Consider the following 9,838-nt stretch of genomic DNA (forward strand, 5'->3'; position numbering starts at 1 on the left):
TCCCATCCTTTCCCCAACCTCCCCCCAGCCCCTGCATCTACCTCTCAGAGGCAGCAGGTGGGTCTCAGTGGGGTGGGCAGCTTTGTTCCTGACTGCTTTCTGGTCCCCAGATAAGCAGGTGCTGAGGATGGCTCAAGGGTCCCATGGAGAGAGATCAGCCTCCTCCTCCTCACTGCAGAGCAACCTCAAGGCCCAGAAGTGGCCTGAGCTCAGCCTGATTCTCTTGCTCCCTGAAAGACAGAGGGTATTTTTCTGCTCTGCAGGGTCAGATTTCAATATATGCACTGAGTAGGCATTTCTTTTAGCCAGAGAGTGTGCAGTATTTCTTTTAACCAGAGTATGCAGTGAAGTCTGCAAATGTCACAACGTGCATTTTTTTTTTAATCCAGTGGTCTAAGTCACACTTTAATGGGAACAGAGAATGGAAGGGATGTAGCAGGGTGAAATCAAATTATAATTGCCTTTTACAGGAAGGAGCCAGTTAAATGCACATGTGTGCACACCTGCAAACACACACACACCCTGGAGAATCATGGAAAGGCAAGTCACCTGTCAGCCCCTAGTCTTTGAGTACTAAGGTCTCGGTTTTCAGGTACCCAAGCTTCATGTTCTGGGTGTTCCAAGCATAGAAATGGAGGAGGCCTCAGCCAGAGGAGGGTCTTGGGAGCCCATGAGCTGGCACTGGGGGAGGGCTGGGGTAACCCTGGCAGGGAGGCCAGAGAGCCGCGCTTGGCTGCAGTCACAGGGCCAAGGAGAGCAACCCCAGGAACTGCAGTCCTGAGACTTTTCAGCAGCCAGGGAGGAAAAGGGTTCATTCTACTCACACTGAGGTCGTTTCTACAGTCTGGGGTTCTGGGAGCCTGAAAGCACAGCAGTGTTTTACAGTCACCAAAACAGACTGAATTTTCACCCAAAGCACTGGAGATGGAAAAATGTGGCCACTTTATTCAGTCCTGCGGTTTGCCCCGAGGCTCGTAATAAAAGCCAGTGGAACATAGTCATGTTTTTGTTTGTTTGTTTTGTTTTTCTTTTAAGTTGTGCCATCAGAGGGGCTGGGTCATGGCAGTGCAGGTGGGTCCTGTGAGGGGGAGTGTGCCTGGCTGCATGGGCTGACGGCTCTGTGCCCGCCCCACACTGCCCCTGGCTGCCCACGGCTCCCAGGCTTGCCCCTGCAGGCTGCCCGCCACAGGGCACCCCACGCCCAGCCTGCAGGCGATAACACCCCCTCCTTCTGTGACCCCCACATGGCCCCCAGGCTGCCTCTTGAGATGTAAGGGTGTTTATATGGATAGTTAGGTGTGGCAAGCACAGGTGGCACTAGAGATGCACGAAAAAGAAGTTCATTAATACTCACGGGTCCTGGAGCAGAGAGGAGCCTCAGGCCTCATGGGGTCACACGGGGAAGCACCTCAGGAGCGAGGGTTCAACCCAGCAGGCAGAGGGCAAAAGGCTGCAGTGGACCTGGGGCTGTGCCTTATAGTGTTATAGGGTGCAGCCATGCGGTTGGTCAAGCAAGAGTGGGGATGGGGTTTCTGATTGACTCTGGCAGGGTGTAAACCCAGGTAGGACCCAGGGAGGAGAGGGAGAAGCTGGTTATCTTATAAAAGCAGGTGTCAGGGGTGGTCACCAAGGGACCTGATGACAGAGTCAGAGATGTGGGGGAAGCAGGACAGGGCGGAGCCCCCAGTTACTAACAAAGCGGGGAGGTGTGGGGGCAGCAGACACTATGGAAAGCCCCTAGTGTATTTTCTTTCCCTGCCCCTGTGCTCCAGCCTCCCTTGACTCTGGGGGCTCTGAGCTCCCCCCCCACCCCACCTTAATCTCACGGGGCTGCCAGGCCTCAGATGAAATGTTCTCTCTCAAATAAAGGGCCTGTTCTCCCACCCCCTTACACTCCCTGGCACTTCTTGCACAGCACAGCACAGTTTGGGTTATGTCTTATCCCTGATTCCCTGGAAAGCTGGTCCTTGGGGAGCACAACCTCAGGGAGGCAGAAGTTGAGAGGAAGGGAAGGGGGCAGTGCCTGGAGGCTGTGCTGCAGGGTGAATCGCAGGTGCTTCTCGTGGACCCAGGGACCCCTGCCTCTAGGGGTCCTTGCCTGGTTTTGGCAGCAGAGGTGGGCCTTGGGGAGGACAGAGCACACTGGGAGGAGGGCTGTGGCGTGGAGGGACACCCAGAGCAGAGACCAGTGCAGGGGCAGTGGTGGGGTGGGGGGATGGGGTCATCACTGGGAAGAGGAGACCAGAAAGCAAAGAACTGACCCTGGAGCCAGAGGGAAGACTGGACCGAGACCTTCCTTTTAGGGGAAGACTGCAATTTCTGGCCAGAACTCGGTAAAGGACAAATCCATTTATGTTTTTTTTATTTCCAATCATTCTTGCTAGATGTGGCCACAGAGCCATAAAGCCCTTAGTTCTCAGTTTATCACCTCCCCGCTATGTGATTCTTTCCAAATTCCTTTCCCTGTTCAGGGCCCATAAGTTATGGTCCCTAACTACCTTCTCCCCATTGTTTCCGCCAGCACACACCACCCCCATCTGTACCCCAGAGCTGAGAAATGAGGGCCTGTTGGTGGACAATGGACCTTACAGGAGACAGGCTGAGGGAAAGAACACTGTCTCAGGGTTCCCTGTTCTCAGCCCTTGTTTCCCTGTTTCAGCTTCCTGCCTTCTCTGGGATCTGAGAACCCATGGTGGGTGGAGGGGACCTGAGGTACTGGATCCTGGCTGGGTTCAGGCTGTGCTGGCTTCATTGGTCCTGGTGGGCTGGTACACTCTTACAGGGGCAGGGCTGGGATCCCACATCGCTCAATTCCCGTTCCTCAACCCTGAGAGGTGGGCCTCATGGAGAAAGGGCTCAACTAGCACATTTAGGATTTGGTAACGGATTTCAGCAGGACTGAAAGCCCCGTTTCTACAGAGTGGGACAAGATCGGTTTAATTTCATGCATGGTCATTAATTAGAAAAATTAGTCTCAGCCACACAAGAAAATGAAACTGATGATTCAGTGACAGCAAATCACTTGCAAGAAATGAAAGATGCCCTTACAATGAAGATATGTTTCAGGTTACTTCTCCCCAAGCACTCTTAACTGACAGAATAATGTAGTAATAATCACTCTGATATTTCTCCACGTGCTTTTAAGAATTTATAAAGCAGTCAGTCTTCTGAGGAGTCCAGGGAGGTACTTGAATGCTGTAGTTAAGATAGAAGTGGGCAGAGGCTTGTCACCATCAGGGGCTGCAGGTGGTTCAAGTGGAGAAGGGCCTTTGAGGTTGGAGAACTGGGGAGAAGGCATAAGGATGATGGACTCAACCCCTGAATGGTGACTAAATATTCATCATGTTGGTGACAGGTGGCTTAGTGTAGTGGAGGTCCCCACTGCCCCCCACCTTCCTAGGCCAGAACCAGAGGGCACAGACACAGGCTGCAGTGTGGAGCCTTGGACTCCCTCAGGGAAGAGTCCACATTCTGGGGTGTGGGGGAGGTCTTTTGAGGTCAGCTGACCAGCTGAGGGGTCTGTGACCAGGGCCTGGACTGTGTTAGCGAGGATCTGCCCCGAGGTAAAGTCCACACTACAGGACTCCAGAAGGCCTGTAAGGACCAGGAACTACATATGCATGTGTGTGTGTGTGTGTGTGTGTGTGTGTGTGCATCCATGTGCAAGCATGCATGTGTCCATGTGTGTACACAAGTGTGTGCACATGTGCATTCACATGCATGCCCATGTGTATATATGTTCATGTATGATTTAGTGTGTGGGTATGCATGCATATGTATGTGCACACATTTGTGAGTGCATGCGTGTGTCCATATGTGTGTATGCATATGTGTACATGTGTGTATGTGCTGGGGGCCTGGGGCACAGAAGGATGGAATTTAACACCTCAGACCCCCAAAGCTGATCAGATGAGGTCCTGCCTTCACAGATGGTTCAATCCCTAAAAGCAAATTGAGACATCATGTCCGGCGCTGCCCCGCTCGGTCCCCGGTTCCCGGCCGGCGAGGGGAAACAGGGAAGGAGAGAGAGAGAGATGCAGACTGCGCGAACTAACCTGGTCATGAATCACGACTCGAACCACACGGCAGTTGTGAAAGCAAGCCCTTTACTACAGCTAGATGAACATTCTGTGTTACTGGTTCCCACACGGGGCACGGCGCCTCGTGGGAGAGCAGCCTCGATGTGGCCGTCAGGCACGGCTCCTTGTGGGCTGTCTCACCCTACCCCGTCCGGGTAAGACCTTTTATACACAATTAACAACCAATAAGCTTCTAGGCTAGTATCGCGTATACAGGATTTCGATTGGTAGGAGCGGGTGGCGGATACATGCGTCACTATGCGGAAACAGGATGCAGGCGCCATCTTGGCTCACTCGATGGGCGGGGGTAACTCTAGAGCAGGCTGCAGCGCATACGCTAGGCCCGATTCGGGAGGCGGCTTTCCACATCTCCCCCTTTCTTATTTATTTTTGACCCAGTGTCTCCAGTGATGAGCGTGCTCCCGTGAACCCAAATGGTTCACAACCTCTTTGGTGCTTTGGGGAGTCTGGACTAGGCCTCAGCCATCCAGCGGCGGAGCCTCTAGCACCAACCAGAATGCTCACGTCATATGGAGACCGGAGAGTCCGTAAGCTGGAAGCAACGTGACTCTCCCTGCAGTGCTTTGCCTGGCAACTGGGGAACAACGACGGGGGCAGGAACAGCAGTAACCAGAGTCGGGGGTGTCACTAGGTGTCTCTGTGCAATGGCTAGGGTCCAGTCTGGCCACAACTAGGACTCTGCCCTAGAGACCCACCTGAGACAAAATTATGACTACTGGTGTCGCCTTTTACACCCGAGAAACAGCCATGCGATTCGCTACAAATTTTGCTCCAAAGCGCCCCACCTGAGGCGACCAGGAAGGGGTATGGTTAATAAATCGGTCACTATCGGGGGTAACAGAGGTGGGAGTCATAGCCATCATAGTGGTAACACGCAATTGCTGCTGCGCTTGAAACAGGCGTTCTAGCAAACATTTAACAACGACTAATCCCACCAATAATCCCACTGCAATGAGGATCCAATTAGTTAAATTGGGCCAAGAGAACCAGGAAGAAACACTGTGCAATAGTTTCTGTAGAACCTCGCCTAACCCGGAGAGATCGACTTTAACGGGTTTTAACTTGATCCCCCCAATTGTGTCTAAACTAGATTCCACCTGTTGGGAGAGATTAACAAATTCAGGAAAATATGACCTTTTCAGCCAATCAGAGACTCTGGAAATGCTTCCGGTCACGTTGGCCCTGACAGGAGTGACACAGTTTAACCGTAAGCCACCGGGTGTCACATGTTTGCTGAAGCACTCTCCAGAGTCCATCTATTTCCAGTCCAAGTTCATCTATCTCCGCTTGGAGTTTCTGAATGGCCTGGAAATTTAAGTTCAGCATCTGATTGTGGCGGCGTAGCACGTCTCGGGTAAGGTTGACCAAGCCATTTACCGTTTCCATCGTTATGGCGAGCTGCCGATCTGTCCATGCTTGTAGCACAGCCTGCCCGATCGTTGGGACAAACAAAGAGGAAGCTACACTGGCAGCATTCGATAGCCATTCTTTTATGCCTCTTGGACGCCTAGACTTAGAGAAGGGGATATTGTTAAGTGAAACAACTTGAGAAACAGGGCCAACCCAGTCGGTTGCCTTGACGGGGAGCCAGACATAACTTGGGCGATACACTAGGATAGCGGGGCGGCGAGGCATCCGGGTCTTTGGAACGGTTGCAGACTGTAGGAGCAAGCCCTGGAAGGAAAAGGCACCTTTGAGTCTCCTTTTTACTCAAGATCCCTTCACAAGACTGGCGGCTCTTCCCTGTAACGTTAAGAAATTCAAGCAAGACTCCCTTACTTAACTCGCCATTACCAGTTTCACAAGTAGCATTCGCCGCAACTGTGGTGTTGACAACCTTGACAGAGAGGTTAGCAAAAGAGAGGATCAGTGTGTCATTGGTGAGGGGGAAGGACTCGTTGAAGCTTGTGGAGGAAATATAGTTCCACTAAAAAGAAAAAGGCAGATTAGAAGGATTGCTATAGGAGAGCAAAGAACAGAGTTACCGATCCTCTTTTTGGGCAACCGCGGGGTGGTCAGTCCTACTATTATCGTCTTGTCGGTCGTCGCCATCATCAGCAGGGTTGGAGGCTTGGTCTAATGGTTCAGGTTGTATATTCGTTGGCGTTTCTGACAGCTGTTCCTTGGCTTCTTCAGGTGATGTCACGGTTCTCACCAGTCTTTCCGGAACCCACACTGGTTGACGTCCTGGTTCCTGGGGAAAAACACAAACAGAGCCTCTGGCCCAGCTGAGCACCGGGTCAGGGCCTTTCCACTGCCCCGACAGGACATCCTTCCAATGGACTAGACCTCTATGCGGAGGACTCGGGGTGGTGTGTTGCAGGGCAGGTGTCATTCCTTGTGAATTTTCGTTTAAAAAATTATATGTGAGCAAGGCTACAGACAGTCGAGCTTTTGGGGACAGGCCGTGGCCTATACCCTCTTTCTGTTTTTTAAGCAAGTCTTTGAGAGATCTGTGCGCTCTTTCAATGATTCCTTGCCCCTGAGGGTTATAGGGGATGCCATGTTTTAATTGGACATCCATGTTGTCACAAAATTTTTGGAAGGATTTACTAGTGTAGGCAGGCCCGTTATCCGTCTTTAACGTCTTTGGCTTACCCCAAGCTGCCCATGCAGCAAGGCAGTGTGCAATGACGTGGGAGACTCTTTCTCCTGGTTCAGCAGAGGCAAATAAAACTTGGGAGCATGTGTCCACCGACACATGTAAGTACTTGATCTTACCATACTCTGAATGATGAGTGACATCCATCTGCCAAGTATCCCCTGGGGTGAGACCCCTAGGGTTGACCCCAACCGAGGGGACTGCTCTCTGCTCTGCACAATTGTTGCAGGCTCGGACAATATCTCGAGCAGCTGCACGTGGTATGCTGAACCGCTTAGCTAGGGTACCTGCATTGATGTGAAACTTGGCATGGAATTCTCGGGCTTGTTGATACGGTACCAGCGTCGGAAAGATGTGCAGCTGTCGAGTGGCTACATCTGCGCTATGGTTCCCCTGGGCCATAGGGCCAGGCAAACCTGTGTGGGCTCTAATATGGGTTATGTAAAAAGGGTGTTGCCTGGTCCATATAACCTCCTGTAGTTTGGCAAAGAACGTCCTTACTGTAGAGGAATGTTTAACAATGCCCACCGTTTCTAAAATTTGTACAGAGTTCACAACATAAGCAGAATCCGAGACGACATTTAAGGGCTCGGAAAGGCTTTCCAGGACTGCAATGATAACCTGCAGTTCTACCCATTGAGGCTTTTGTGGTTGGAAGAGCACTGTTTTAGGAGTGTCCCCCTCCACACAATACGCCCCTGTTCCAGAGCTGGAGCCGTCCGTGTATACGGTGGGGGCGCCTGCTAGTGGCCTAGGAGAGGTTACTTTGGGAAAAATCACTGGGTGCCGGGTGACAAACTGCAAGAGAGGAGCCTTAGGGAACTGATTGTTAATGGGACCAAGAAATGTACACCGGAGAATGGCCCATTGATCTATGCATCCGGTGAGTATCTCAAGCTGCTGGGAAGAATAAGGCACCCTGAGATTTTTGGGCTGCTGACCGAAATGCTGCACAGCCCTTTTAATGCATTCTAGGGCCAAGTCTGCAACCGCTGTAGGATAGTGCTCTAGGACTTTTTTGGGGGAAACTCCAGGGTGGACCCAGAGCAGCGGCCCCCGCTGCCACAGTACCGCAGTGGGCTGTAATTCTGTCGGCAGCACGCAGGCTTCAAAAGGCTCATCAGGGTCTATTCTCTTCAATGCAGCGCCACTGAGCGCCTGTTCCACCTGGCATAGTGCTCGCCTTGCCTCTGGAGTGAAGCTTCGAGGTGAGTTTATATTAGAATCCCCCTTCAACAGGTCGAACAAAGGTGTTAGTTTGACATTGGGTATTTTTAGGTATGGACGGATCCAATTGATATCCCCCATGAGTTTTTGTAGATCATTGAGAGTGTGTATATTGTCTAGCCTGAGAGACACCTTTTGGGGGGAAACATGAGTGGGTGCGACTTTCGCCCCCAGGAAAGTGGTAATGTCAGTCATTTGGATTTTTTCAGGGGCAATCTCTAGGTTAGCTTCTCTAAGACTAAGGACTAAATGTGACAAAACTGTTTTAAGAAGATCTGTGTCTCTATGGGCTAAGAGAATGTCATCCATATAATGGATGATTTTCACTTGAGGGAACTGCTGCCGAGTGCTAGCTAGCTTCGCAGCGACATACAGCTGGCACATGGTAGGACTATTAGCCATGCCTTGGGGCAGGACTGTCCATTCAAAGCGTTGACAGGGCTCCTCTTGATTACTAGAGGGCACAGTAAAGGCAAACTTAGGGGTGTCTTCAGGGTGGAGCGGAATAGAAAAGAAGCAATCTTTCAGATCTATGATGAAAATCGACCAGTGCTCCGGTAATGCCGAGAGGAGGGGCAGTCCCATCTGAACGGGCCCTAAAGGCTCCATGCAATCGTTAATAGCTCTTAGATCATGTAGCAGTCTCCATTTACCAGATTTCTTTTTTATTACGAATATAGGGGTGTTCCACGGTGACGTGGAAGGGGCGATATGGCCCTTTTCTAGTTGTTCTGATACTAGGGCGTGCAACGCTGCAAGTTTTTCCTGTGGCAAGGGCCACTGAGGCACCCACACCGGAGCCTCGGTTTTCCATTTTAGTTTTATAGGTGTGGGTGGGAATCTCTCCTCAGTGGCCCCTATGAAAAACCCAAGCCTCGTCTGTCAGACTTGGGGGCAGCTTGTATAGGCTCCGCACGTCCGTGCAGTGAAGCTCCTAAACCCTTGCCGGGGGTATACCCCATTTCTTTTAGCAGTCGCTTAGAGGTTGGGGAGTAGCCGCTAATTAAAGTAACGTCCATTTGGGTCAGAATGTCTCTTCCCCACAAAGACACAGGCAGGGCTAATACATAAGGCTGGAAACTGCCTTGGTGTCCTTCTTCATCGGCCCAATGAAGGGCAGCTGCACTGAGCATGGGCGCTGAAATTTGGCCTATTCCTCTAATGGGCTCTTCCGCCCTGCTCGTTGGCCAGGTGGGGGGCCATTCTTGTTGTCTTATGATAGACCGATCGGCCCCTGTATCGAGCAGGCCCAAGAAAGATCTGCCTTGCACCTTAATGGTTAGCATAGGTCGAGACTCCAGGGACATATGGAGTCCCTCAAAAATCGCTCCACTGGATCCGAACCCTTTTTCCCCTCTCTGTCTGATTCTGCTTGGAAAGACTGCATGTAAGCTGGGTAAGAGCAGGAGCTGCGCCAGCTTATCACCTTCTGCAATGACTAAGGTGCCCCGCTGAGATTGAACCATAACTTGGGCACGGCCTGTGAAATCTGAATCTACAAGTCCTGGTATAACTGTTAATCCTTTCAGGGCCGTGGATGCTCTTCCCAATATGAGCCCTACAGTACCAGCCGGTAAGGGCCCCTTGAAGGAGGTCCCTACTAACTGGACACCCATGGAGGGGGTTAGTACGAGTCTGGAGGTGGCACAGAGGTCCAGTCCTGCTGAGCCGGGGGACGCACGAATTTGATCGGATCCTGTGTTGTCGAATGGCATGCAAGGGGGTCCGTCGAAAGGGCGGACCCCCTCTTCCCGTTTTTTGGAATCTGCTCGGGGCGGCCAGAGAGGCGTCTACCCTGCGCATCGAAAACCGATTTACAGTCTTCTGCGCGGTGGGGGCCTTTGTGGCAACGGCCACACGGCCTGGTTGCTGCACCTGGTTCGCCAAACCGTTGAGTGGCAGGGGGTTG

Source organism: Choloepus didactylus, chromosome 6, assembly GCF_015220235.1.
Source record: "Choloepus didactylus isolate mChoDid1 chromosome 6, mChoDid1.pri, whole genome shotgun sequence".
Classification (NCBI taxonomy): domain Eukaryota; kingdom Metazoa; phylum Chordata; class Mammalia; order Pilosa; family Megalonychidae; genus Choloepus; species Choloepus didactylus.